Source organism: Palaemon carinicauda, chromosome 41 (genome assembly GCF_036898095.1).
Source record: "Palaemon carinicauda isolate YSFRI2023 chromosome 41, ASM3689809v2, whole genome shotgun sequence".
Lineage (NCBI taxonomy): Eukaryota > Metazoa > Arthropoda > Malacostraca > Decapoda > Palaemonidae > Palaemon > Palaemon carinicauda.
In genome coordinates this window covers 19,575,337-19,589,538 of record NC_090765.1, presented here as the reverse complement: position 1 = coordinate 19,589,538, position 14,202 = coordinate 19,575,337, and the positions used below count along the sequence as shown (strand labels likewise).

Genomic DNA, 14,202 nt, shown 5'->3' with positions numbered 1-14,202 from the left:
ACAAACTTCAAGTCCTTTCTTCTCATCTTTGCTGAATCTTTGCTCCAAATTCTATAATGTCATTAAAGAAGTCCATGAACTAATCAATACATATGACGTCGTAGGACATGCGACGTGAATTTGACACATAATGACTTGCAAAATATGTAAAACACTTTAATTTTTTGCTTTAGAAAAAATGAAAAAAATGCTAACTTACCAAGCAAAAATATTTAATTTTTGATGTTAAGAAAATATATTTCCAAGAAAATATGTCCTATTTTCTTAAGGATCTATCAATTATCAGAGGTGAAATAAAAATAGTTTAGTCAAATCTACACTAAATAGTACTCATAACTGGTACACACACAAAATACTTAGTATCGTTACTTGATATTTTGATAATAGGAATATTAACACTAGTCGTTAACCTATTGGAAGGAAATCGCTCTACTGCATTGTCCGCTCGCTTTATGCCGGTAATATGTCACCAGACGTATGTGATCTCCAGAAGTTAAAACTTTTCTTAATGTATTTTTTTTCATTGAAATTGGAAACGATATCAATAAAAGAAAATACTAATTTACCATTATAAATAATCGGTTCAATTTTATACAAGAAAATAATTAACAAGGAAAATTTGTCCTATAAGTGTACTATTTGACATATTTGTAACGTCATCACAGGAAAAAAATTGGTCAAAGTCGAAGTTCGAAGTCGCATAGGTTGTAAATCGATGACTACCTGTTTTACATAAAAGAAAAAAAAAAACTTATTTTATTTCTCTGAAAATCCGAGAAAATGGAGGTGGTAAATGGGGATATGAAGTAAATGGCTTTCCCTATAATTTTTGAAGAAAGTAAATGAATAGGTACCCAGGTTAGAAAATGGTTGCTTACGGAACCCGACCCGGTTTCGTATCTATAAAAAGGACTGGACAAAACTTTTTTTTTATTGGCCTAAGTTATTAAAAACAACTCTGTCAGAAACTAGTTGCTTATGGAAACTTATGCATTAGCATATGTATATAAAAAGGACTTGGTAATGAAACATGAAATTAATGTATTCCTAGCCAAACAAACGCTATCTTAATTCCTAAAATTCCAAACCATAAAATGTCATAAACTCCAGAAGGCGTTATGATTGAATGTCACGATTTGTTTTCTCAGTTTTGTAAAAAGGTAGAATGATTCAGTTTTTACTTTAAAGTATTGGTGTGAAAGAATGTTTAGATAGTTGTCATTTATGGATTTCAAAAATAGTTTACTTAACAATTTCTTTGAGTTGTAACCATTCCCTATCCAGTATATAGTCATTCTATTGAGTTCACCTCTGAATAAGTATTGTACAATTAATACATCCATTCTTTGAAGGTTGAATAACCAAAGGGGACAGTTTACACAATTTTAATTTTATTACAGGTTGTATCAATGGTTGAGCAACGTCGACAGCATGAAGTCCAGTGAGCTATTGGAAGACTATCTACTTCAAGTTTTGAAGATAGCATCAAACCACTGCTGCTATTTTTTTTTTATTTCCATGTACTTTTAAAGTTCAGAGCACAGAAACTGATTTTGTTTTTATTGACAAGTATGGGTGAAAGAATGTCTAGTTATAGTCCATTTCTTTTAGTGAGGCAGATTTACACCGACTCGCAGCATTACCCTTTTAGCTTGGAAAAGTTTCCCGATCGCTGATTGGTTGGACAAGCTAATTCTAACCTATCAGCGATCAGCAAACTTTTCCGAGCTAAAAGGGCACCCGCTGCGAGTCGGTGCAAATCTGCCTTGCTAAAACAAATGGACTATAGTTGCAAGCAACACTTATGGATGTCACTAATCACATACATACATATACCAATGCACTTCCCCCAATTTTGGGGGTAGCTGACATCAAACAATCTAAGGCACCGGAGGAAGCAGCAGGGCTTACCGGAACTTCGTCGCAATCGCTCGCCATTCGTTCCTATTTCTAGCACGCTCTCTTGCCCCTCTATCATCTATCCTCCTATCACCCAGAGCTTCCTTCACTCTATCCATCCACCCAAGCCTTGGCCTTCCTCTTGTACTTTTCCCATCAACTCTTGCATTCATCTCCTTATTTAGTAGACAGCCATTTTCCATTCTCTCAACAGGGCCAAACCACCTCAACACATTCATATCCACTCTAGCTGCTAACTCATTTCTTACACCCGTTCTCACCCTCACTACTTCGTTCCTAACCCTATCTACTCGAGATACACCAGCCATACTCCTCAGACACTTCATCTCGAACACATTCAATTTGTGTGTCTGTCGCTTTCATTCCCCACAACTCTGATCCATACATCACAGTTGGTACAATCACTTTCTCATACAGAACTCTCTTTACATTCATACCCAACCCTCTATTTTTTACTACTCCCTTAACTGCCCCCAACACTTTGCATCCTTCATTCACTCTGACATACATCTGCTTCCACTCCACCATTTGCTGCAACAACAGACCCCAATTACTTAAACTGATCTACCTCCTCAAGTAACTCTCCATTCAACATGACATTCAACCTCACACCACCTTCCCTTCTCGTACATCTCATAACCTTACTCTTACCCATATTAACTCTCAACTTCCTTCTCTCACACACACTTCCAAATTCTGTCTCTAATCGGCCAAGCTTCTCTTCCGCGTCTGCAACCACTATAGTATCATCCGCAAACTACAACTGATTTACCTCCCATTCATGGTCATTCTTGTCTACCAGTTTCAATCCTCGTCCAAATACTCGAGCATTTGACTCTCCATCAACATACAAGTTAAACAACCACGGCGACATCACCCACCCCTGTCTCACCCCCTCTCTCACCAGAAACCAACTGCTCACTTCCTATCCTAACACATGCTTTACTACCTTTGTAGAAACTTTTCACTGCTTGTAACAACCTTCCATAAACTCCATGTAACCTCATCACATTCCACATTGCTTCCCTATCAACTCTATCATACGCTTTCTCCAGATCCATAAACTCAACATACACCTCCTTACCTTTTGCTATATATTTCTCGCATATCTGCCCAACTGTAAAAATCTGATGCATACAACCCCTACCTCTTCTAAAACCACCCTGTACTTCTAAGATTGCATTCTGTTTTATCCTTAATCCTATTAATCCGTACTCTACCATACACTTTTCCAACTACACTCAACAAACTAATACCCCTTGAATTACAACACTCATGCACATCTCCCTCACCCTTATGTAGTGGTACAATACATGCACAAACCCAATCTACTGGTACCATTGACAACAGACAACACATAATAAACAATCTCGCCAACCCTTCAAGTACAGTCCCACCCCCTTCCTTCAACATCTCGGCTCTCACACCATCCATACCAGATGCTTTTCCTACTCTCGTTTCATCTAGTGCTCTCCTCACTTCCTCTCTTGTAATCTCTCTTATTCTCATCTCCCATCACCGGCACCTCAACACCTGCAACAGCAATTATATCTGCCTCCCTATTATCCTCAACATTACGTAAACTTTCAAAATATTCCGCCCACCTTTTCCTTGCCTCCTCTCCTTTTAACAGCCTTTCATTTCCATCTTTCACTGTCTCTTCAATTCTTGAGCCAGCCTTCCTTACTCTTCACTTCTTTCCAAAACTTCTTTTTCTCTTCATATGAACGACCCAATCCCTGACCCCACCTCAGGTCAGCTGCCCTCTTTGCCTCACTTACCTTGTGCTTTACTTCTATATTTTTCTCTATATATTTTTCATTCTTCTCTACACTATTACTCTGCGGCCATTCTTCTAAAGCCCTCTTTTTCTCTTCCACTTTTACCTTCACTCCTTCATTCCACCATTCACTGCCCTTCCTCATGCTGCCTCCAACAAACTTCTTGCCACACACATCACTAGCAATCCCAAAAAAATTCTTTTTTACCAACTTCCACTCCTCCTTAAATTACCAGTTTCTCTTGCTTTCACTTCGTCATAAGTCATTTTCAACCTTTCTTGATATTTACTTTTTACCCCCAGTTTTATTAGGCCTTCAACCCTCACTAGCTCCCTTTTACATCCACCTACTCTATTCCCCCACTGTTTTGCTACAATTAGTTTTCCTTCCACCAAAAAATAAGACATATCGTTATCCATACCCCTAAACACGTGCACGTCTTTCAATCTTCCAAACATTCTTTTAGTAATCAACGCATGATCCATTAACGCCCTTTCTACCACTTTTCCATTTGCCACTTTTACACATGTATACTTGTTTTTATCTTTCTATTTGAAAAAGCTAGAACTTATCACCATCTCCTGCTCAACACCCATATCTACCAGTCTCTCACCACTCTCATTTGCACCTGGTACGCCGTACTTCCCAATGACACCTTCTACCTCTCCAGCGCCCACTCTTAGCATTTAAGTCGCCCATGACAACTACATAATTAATTCTACCCAGTCCTACATACCTAGTTAATTCATTCCAAAACTCATTCTGCTCTTCATTTTTCTCACAATCTTGCCCATACGCACTGACAAAAGCCCAACATTCCCTTCCCAACGTAACCCTTACCCACATTAACCTAGATGATATCTCCTTCCACTCCACTACTTTACCTGTCATCCATTCACTCAGCAATAAAGCCACACCCTCTCTTGCTCTTCCCCTTTCAATTCCAGGCATTTCACCAAACATCACTTCACTTATATTCCTAAACATACTTACAATCTCACATCTTTTACTCTATTGTACTACATCCACGCACATTCAAACACCCCAAAACTAGAGTGCGGGGAGCAGTCACTCTCCCCCCAGCTCCACTTCGTTGATGTCTCACAGGATTGTAAATACAGGAGGGGGGGTTCCCAGCCCCATCCTCCTGTCCCTTTTAGTCGCCTCTCACGACAGGCAGGAATACGTTGGCGGTATTCTAATTTTTTTTATGCCCCCGCGTACTAGTTTATCATTATCCATTTATCTTTGTTTGAATTGTAACCATTCCCTATATATGGTCATTCTATCGAGTTCATCTCTTTTGAGTAAGTACTGTACAATTAATACATTCATTCTTTGAAGGTTGAGTTACCAAAGGTGACAGTTTACACAATTTTAATTTTATTACAGGTTGTATCAATGGTCGAGCCATGTCGACACTGTGAAGTCCAGTGAGCTATAGGAAGACAGTTTGCTTCAGCAATTTTTGAAGATAGCATCAAACCTCTGCTGCTATTTATTTGGTGTTTCCATGTACAGTAGGGTCCCGAATTATGTGAGAATTTGGTCGATTAATGACCTCGTGTAAATGGAAAATCGCGAATTTCGAAACACATAACTAACAGAAATAATTCCATTGCGGCCATGGCAACCAGCAATTTGCCTATTCAAATGTGTTTACTACCCATTTCCAATACTTTCTTTGTACTATACTTTATTTCTTTATAATATCAAATTGTTCTTGTAAATAAATAAAACATTTAATATACTTTAAAGTTCTAATAACTTGAAAAATGGTTAAAATTACAACCAGGATAGGTGTAAACACCATATATTTCCCGTTATAACACAACCCAAAATACAGACAAATTTTAATGTTTGTCATATCTATTGTACAATACAACTGGTGAATAGCAAAACCATCACTCTATAGACTAGCTTGTTGTATGATTGAAAATCCAGAATTATCAAAATAAAGGCGATTTTATATCATGCGTTTCCTAAACACGCTAAAAAGCACAATAGAAAACAACAACCAATGTTTTGTTTACGTTTATCTCTGATCACAACGAAGAAACAGACGCATTTATACATCTGTGTTTTTGAATTGACAGCAATTTTACCAAGTATAGATTATATGTTGAATTTGTTATTATCAATGTTCTAATTATTTTTTATTAGAACTTTCAAATAAATGAAATGAATGCCATTTATGAAATGTTTTTCTTTATGATGCCGCCTGAAACGGAAACCTTCCATTTGTTTACGCTCCATCTTCGATTATAATAAACAAACGAATGCATTAAACACACATGATCTAAGTCATAACTAATGATATTACAAACATTTAGTAAACATTATGTTATTACAAATATTTTACTTACCGTATCCATATAAATTCCTAAATTCGTAGCAAAGCTGGAATTTTTTTTTCCTTATGCGTTTAATCCACAATAGCAAACTGCCGCTAATGACAGAGTGATAACTTACGATAATTCTAAACTGTTACGAAAGATAATTGTCCTTTCCATATCCAAAATACTTTTCCTAACTTCAGTTATAAGTCAACTTGTACCCACCTCAATTATGGATCCATATGCAAAAAAGGTAAAAGAAGAAAGTACTAGGCCTATTTTTAAAGTCACCGAACAATTAGGTTACCGCTATAACGTTCGATGTGAGAGAGAGAGAGAGATGGATGGTTTTAAAGTACTAAACAATAAATATGATAGGTTATAACACATTGGTGTTTATGTAATATTAATTGTATAGATGGTTTGAATAAGTTAAGAAATGGTGTAAACAATTCTTTGTTATTGTATTCGCACGGAAGCTAGACATCAGCTGATGTGATCACAGCCAAAAGTAAAACAAAAATAAGTTTAACAACATAAGTACATGTTTTATTATAGCGCAATTGACATTTAAAGAGTAAAAATTTTCTGGAATAGAATGGTGTTTCCTAAAAAATAGTGGTTTGCAGACGAAATCGGTTACTGTATTTTAAGCTATGATTAAAATGGATGTATACATGGTATAATTTTTTCGTTTTGTATTTAATTGACACTTCAAGAAAACCGATTTTGGTTTCTTCATCTATTTGTAAGTATTGTATAACGAGAGAGAGAGAGAGAGAGAGAGAGAATCAGCTGTTGTAATTGAATGTCGTGTTTTTGTTTCGTGTACCCCCTGAAGCGAGGAATTGATCGCCACAACTAACAATATTCATGTTAATTTCATTCTTAAACTCAAGTTGCCATATGTGAACTATGGTTTTATTTCTTACGGAGAGAGAGAGAGAGATTTCTGCCATCAAATTCTCTCTCTCGCTCTCTCTCTCTCTCTCTCTCTCTCTCTCTCTCTCTCTCTCTCTCTCTCTCTCTCTCTCTCTCTCTCTCTCTCTCTCTCTCTCTCTCTCTCTCTCTCTCGATTTTATTTTACCATCTACTCTACAAAACCAATGTTTGCAAATCAAATGTATACTGTTTAAAATATGACAAAATATTGACGACTCGTTACCGAAGTTTAGGCTATTCACTGCCGATAAACGAACCCAGTCTACTCGTGAAAACCTTGAACGCCCAGAGAGAAAAATAAGGCTTTTAAATATACTGTACTAAACAAAAATAATGCTTTAATATACCATCATTAACACTACCATTACAATTATCGTAAGGTTGGAGAAAGATAAAGATTGCCGAGAACGTAACCACATTTCTGTTTACATTTTGTCAGCTGGACTCGCACAGTTAACAGTTGATTTCATTGTTGTGGAATTTTATCCTTAAATAGGCTATTCATTATGAAATTATGTTAATGAAATGTAATGTTAATAATGTTTTGTAACATTTATTATAAATCACCGTATTTAGGGGTACCAATATACTTAAAAAGACAATAGATTTGATACATTTTGTAGTGCTTGACTCGCGAACTTTGAACAGCCTCGCAAATACAGAAAATTTATTTTTGAAAAATAGCGATCGCGGAAAAGGGGAATCTTGTAATTCGAGCACGCTTAATTCGGGACCCTACTGTACTTAGGAGTTCAAAGCCCAAACTCTTCTAGAATAAGTCCATTGGTTAGGAATGTATTTGATAGTCAAGTTCAAAAGGGTTTTGAAGTATTTTTCACAGTTGACTTAAGCATTTTCGTTAATTTAATTTAAATAAAATACTTTAGATTACATGCATTTGCTTCAGGACCTAAAACTAAGTGTAAAATAGGGGAAAAGGTAGTTTCTAATTAATATGTACAGGTATATCCCTTAGAGCTGTACCATCAACGTAAGAATTCCTCATTGCATTTCATACTTAAAATCTTGCAATTTGGAGCATAATTTTTGCCAGTGGCTTTCAAAGGATTCCACATTTTTTACCGTAAAAAATCATAATGTAGCTTTTTAAAATTACAGGGTATTGTATTTTATTTTTGTAATTAAGAATTTGATCTTATCAATTGCAATGCCATAATCTTTCAATACTTTTGAGTTTTTATAAAAATTAATTGAAGGTGAATAAGTCTGCATTTTTTATGTGCAGTATATGCTTTTTTGGAAAGTTTTACCAAAGACCATCTATACACTGAATAGAATTTTCCAGTACTGTCTTCTTGTTAAACTAGAACACAAACTTAATAAGAATATCACTCATGTACCTGTTACATTGTTAAACTAGAACACATGAACATCAGTTTCATGTATCTCTGACATTGCAATGTAGGAAAAAATTTGTTCTTTGTTTTCGTTAATGGCAAGTCATGATTTTGTCATTTGTCTGTTCACAAAATTCTTTCCATTCACATATTCACAAAACTTTCCATTCATGCATATTTGCATGACAACTAGTTATCAATTGAATTCTAAGCTTTTTTATTTTTTTTTTTTTTTATGAGGAATGAAGGTAAAAAAAAAAATTCTGGCTGATTGGCTGAATATAAAGAAAGAACAGGTGGGTGCTTCTATGATATTGATATTAAACTGCTAAAAGCCAGGTGATATCAAAGAATTTACATAGGATTCATGTGCTACGTTAAAGAAAGGAATAAATTCAACAATCACTGAAAAAAATGTTGAGCAATCACCGACGTACCATGTTGCCACTGGGGTCACAACCAGCGTGACCACCAGTGCTCCTTATATATCCCTGGCTTGGCCAAACGTGAATGATCTGTCCATTCCTGTAACTGGAGAGGGGGCTGTTGATTGGAGGTCTCTAGCCCCCTTCAGGGTCCTCACTGGTTCTCCAACTTGTATCAGGCTTCTGGGAGTCTCCTGCTTGGTGTGGATCTCTTGCCACCTCGCCTGTTCCAGCAACCAACCCTTTTAGTCTGCTAGGGACTTCACTAGTATACTATGGGAGCAGTTTCTGGTTAACCTGGCTTAGCCAGTAGGCAAGAAAAGGCTCTATTAGCTGAGCAATCACCAATATACCACGTTGCCACTGTGGTCACGACCACCAGAGCTGCTCCTACGTCCCCGGCTTGGCCAAACGTCAATGGTCTGTTCATTCCCGTTACCGGAGAGGGGCCAGTGATTGGTGGTCTCCAGCTCCCTCCAGGGTTCTCACCAGTACTCCCACTTGTATCAGGCTTGTGGGAGTCTCCTGCTTGATGTGGATCTCTTGCTTCCTTGCCTGTTTCGGCAACCAACCCTTTTAGTCCGCCAGGGACTCCGGCTAGTATACTAGGGGAGCGGCTAGTATAATAGGGGAGCAGTTCCTGGGTAACCTGGCCTAGCCAGTAGGACAGAAAAAGCTCTTATTAGCTACAGCTAAGGCAATTCTAACCAAGACAGGGGCCATCCCAGGCCAAGGAAAAGACCAGACCATCTATACCCGAAATGTTGACTTCGTCACAGAGGCTACCAGTGAAGATTCTGGTAGTGTGAGACTTCTGGGAACAGCTGACACTATTTCCGCCAAATGGCCGGTCCCTCCAGTCAGATAGCTGTCTGTCTGACCTGCTCAGGGCCCTTGATTCCAGGTAGAGCCCAGAGACTGTGATCTTCCAGCTAGAAACTTGCCAGAGTTTTGCCCAATTCCTGAGGGATTTTGAGGCCTACTGTGCCAGTAGGTATACCACAGGAAGCTCTGGCCAGTGGACTGCTGTGTGGGACAGTCATGGCATGGCTCGTATGGCGGCAAGGTTGCCGTGGCTGCCCTCAACCGTTCACCTGCACCTGGCAGTGTATATTCACTCACTCCTCCTTGACCTGTCCCCACACCTGCACCTGTGGAAATATGCCTGCCACCACCTTGCACTCCGGATAGTTCTCAGTTCCATAGGTACTGTACTGTTTTGATGCAGGAAACCAGGGCACCTGGTGGAAGTGATGCAGATGCCTCATCTTTTGCCTACGCTGTGATTCGGCCAACCATACATCGCACAGCGTGGGCAACAGGCGCCCCCAATGCACAGAACAAATGTCCAGAAGACAGCTACTGCATACAGTCATGGGAGGGAGACCACCTCCATCCAGACTCCTAGGTGGAGGGCAGTACCAGTGAATGTTACTCCTACCCAGTCATCCTACTCTGGTTCAACCAGTAGCAGGGAGACCCTATGTGGGAGCGAGTCCAGTGCTTCTTCCGGTCCGTTGAGAAGAGGAGCAAGAAATCAAAGCCCAGAAAGTCATCAAGAACAGAGGAGTTTCATAGGGCGTTAAACACCAGGCCCTCGATGTAGAAGATGGGCTACATCGAAGGAGGGTGTGAGATTTGGGAAGCATGCGCCTAGTATTCCAGTGGCAGCCTCGGAAATCTCTATTTCCAAGGTTAGCCCTGAACCTGAAAAGGTCATTGCAAATCCAATGACACTTTTAAGGATTGGCCAAGTGATAACCTGTCTTAAACACTGTCCAGAGCTTTTCCAACAGACTCTTCCAGGGAGGAAGTAGGAACTCAGGCTGTATTGAAAACCCTTTGTAGTGCGAGGTTAATTTTATTATCTGATCCCACTTCTCTGGCTAAAAATGAACTTCCCTTTACACCTTGGTGTCTATGAAAAACAGTTCCCCTACCAGTTGATCCTTTCCTGTGTCCAATACACTGTCCAAATGTGTGTTTTCTGAGAACAGTGCAGTTTAAGGGTGGACTTTGTTTCAAAATGATAGTGGGGTCTGATTTTTGCGGACCCAGCTAGTAAGAAATCTGGTCTTGACCCTAAAGATGTGGCTTCCTTCTTGAACTTTTTCCAGTATGTGTCCATTGAGGGACTGCAGACATAAACTGGTCGGAAGTCCACTCTGGTTTTCTTCAGGCATTATATGAAGCTCTTGGAGGAGACACGTCATTTTGTGGTGGCTGGGGGGTGTTATCAAACCCGCGGCAACGACGTAGCCCACAATGCGTCCTAGGGCACTCCTTCAGCTCGTTATTAGCAATGAGTAAACAGGTGGTTTTGTTTAAGGTGAAAAGGAAAAATGCACTTCATCATTTCCTTTTCAGATTCACAGGTGTCTTTACGATGCTTTGTGTGTTCCTTCAGTGCTATAGCCTGTCTGTCTACATAGTAGTTAAGCTATATCTCATTTGGTTTGGGTGATTAACCCCTTTTTGTGTAGACGTGATCATGTGTCTCTTGATCGGGTTTACCTTGTCATAAGTTTCCTATGGTTCCTTGTGTTATGTGTTTGTCCCCTTATGTATGGGTAGAGAAAATGCACAAAAATTTTCCATATGCGGTTAATGATTGTTACGTGCTAACCTTGGCACTGATTTTTGTGAATAAAAGACTGTGAATTGTTCTATGCCTTTTACTTTTACGCCCTACTATTATACGTATAATTACTGTAGCGGCATTATCTTTAGTGTGCCTTCTCATTCTTATCCTTCCTGAACATAATTGGATTTAATCTCAAGGCGGGTTTTGGTTCCATACATCTCGCCTTTGATGCCTCCTTTAGTTTAGACTTCCTTAGAGTTCCAGACACTAGCTTCGGGTGCTTTTCCAATTGCGGAGGGTGGTCTTTTGGTCCTTATTGCCTCCATGTTGGAACATCATGCTTGTCAATTCTGCCTCCGAACTGTTCTGGGATATATAGTTGAGAGTGATGCCTATGCCTTGACGGAGTACTCCTGTAAGTGCATTTCGGTATTGGGACCTCTCCCTTTGAGGCTTCCTACCGAGGCACAGGTAAAATTCTCTGGTGCACTTCCATCAGGACGACATGGCTCGAGCCCAAAAAACGGATTTTGATGTAGGAAAAATCTATTTTTGGGTGAGATAGCCATGTCGTCCCGTTGGCCCATCCGTTTCGTTGTCCCTCCACGATGCCTCGTCAGATGCCTCTTCTCACGGCAGTTGTGCTGCAGTGTGGAATGAGTTTATCAGAGACAAGTAGTACCAGTAATATCACTAACAGAAATATTATACAGTAGGAAGTTGCCCGAAGGAACTTCCATCAGGACGACATGGCTATTTCACCCCAAAATAGATTTTTCCTACGTCAAAATCATGTATGTATTTAATTTTTGTTGTTACTGTTGTTGTTGATGTTCATGATTCCCACATTGGGTTAGTTCAGAGGCTGTGGAATGTCCTGGGACACCTTCTGTGGGGAAAACTATAATGAGTCATGGTTTGTGTAATTATTTTATTAATGGTAAATTTTCCTTGACCGTGACAGTTAGATTTAGTACTTTTTTTTTTTTTTATTGTACTGTAATAGCCCAAAATCATCAAGCTTTATATTCTATGAAATTGATTTTGGACTACAACAAATGTCAGTTCCTGGATAGTTTTATGACTGTGGCTGTAATACTGTAATGTTGACTGTAATAACTGATTTATTGCAAGTCATTGGAGCATTGTTGGAATGGTTGGATAACCTAATTTTCAGTTATGTACAATACTGTATCTCCATTGTCTCATAGTTTGTCTAATCCTAATACATTTTTTTTTTTATCAAGAAACTTTCAAATGATGCACTTAGTGTAGTATGGATGAGGGGATGGATACAGATTTAAATTTTTTCAGTTGATCATCCTATCTTTATTGAAATTTTTTTTGTAAATTTTTCAACTGGAGTTGTACAGTTCTTGGTTAAGGGCATTATTGCTTGTCATGGGGAATTTTGAGATGGACTGAATAGCTAGTGGTGGGGAATGTGGAAAGTATGCATAGGAACAAATACAAATTATTTTTAGATTTATTTTTTATTTTAATTTTTATTGGTGGTTGTATTTGTACAATGTTTTATTTTCATTGAATATTTTTTTGTACAACCAAAAATAGGATTAAGGATAGAACATGGAATGCAGTCTTAGAAGTACAGTGTGGTTTTAGAAGAGGTAGGGGATTTATGAATTAGATTTTTACAGTTGGGCAGATATGAGAAATGTTTAGCCAAAGGCAAGGTGGTGTATGTTGCCTTTATGGATCTGGAGAAAGCGTATGGTAGAGTTGATAAGGAAGCGATGTGGAATGTGATGAGGTTATATGGAATTGGTGGAAGGTTGTTGCAAGCAGTGAAAGAGTTTATACAAAGGTAGTAAAGCATGTGCTAGGATAGGAAATTAAGTGAGCTAGCGGTTTCCAACGAGTGGGGCCAAGACGAGAATGTGGGATGTCGCCATGGTTATTAAATTTTGTTTGTTGATGGAGTGGTGAGAGAGGTGAATGCTAGAGTGCATGGTCGAGGATTAAAACTGATAGACGAGAGTGATCATGAAGGGAAGGTAAATCAGTTGTTAGTTGCAGATGATACTGTACTGGTTGCAGAATCGGAAGAGAATCTTAGTCGATTAGTGACAGAGTTTGGAAGATTAAGGTTATGAGAAGGGAGAATCGTTGAATGGAGTTACTTGAAGTAGATCAGTTTAAGTACTTTGGGAAAGTTGTTCCAGCTAATGGAGTTGAAGCAGATGTATGTCGGAGAGTAAATGAAAGGGGGGGGGGGGACAGTGAAGGGAGTGGTGAAGAATAGCGTTAGGCATGAATGTAGAGCGATAACTGTATGAGAAAGTGATTGTACCAACTGGTATGTATGGATTGGAGTTGTTGGAAATGGAAGTGACAGAAATTGAATGTTATGAGATGAAGTGTCTGAGGAGTATGGCTGATTTATCTTGATTAGATAGGGTTTTTATTATTATTTCTAGCTAAGCTACAACCCGAGTTGGAAAGCAGGAGGCCTTAAACTCGAGGGCTCCAGTGAGGAAAGGAAATAAGGGAAATTGCAAGAAAAATTATTAAAAAATAGAATAAAACTTCCAAAGATCAGTAACAATATTAAGATAAATCTTTCATTTATAAACTATTTAAACTTTATAAAACAAGAAGAGAAATAGGATAGGATAGTGTGCCCGAGTGTACCCTCAAGCAAGAGAACTCGACCCTAAGACAGAGAAAGACCATAGTACAGATGCTATGGCACTATCCAAGACCATGAGAACTATGTCCTTGTAGAAGAGCTGCTTATCATAGCTATTGTCTCTTCTACCCTTATCAAAAGGAAAGTAACCCCATTGCATTAGTTAACCCCTTTAGCAAAGGAATGTTTGGTAATCAAGTGTTGTC

The 14,202-nt window shown here is 38.7% G+C and overlaps 1 protein-coding gene across 3 annotated transcripts in view; it reads right to left on the bottom strand.

Moving 5' to 3' along the window:
- Nucleotides 1-14,202, bottom strand: part of LOC137632263 (ATP-citrate synthase-like) — a 369,682-nt gene that overhangs the window by 267,557 nt on the left and 87,923 nt on the right. The gene's annotated exons all lie outside the window — the stretch shown is intronic.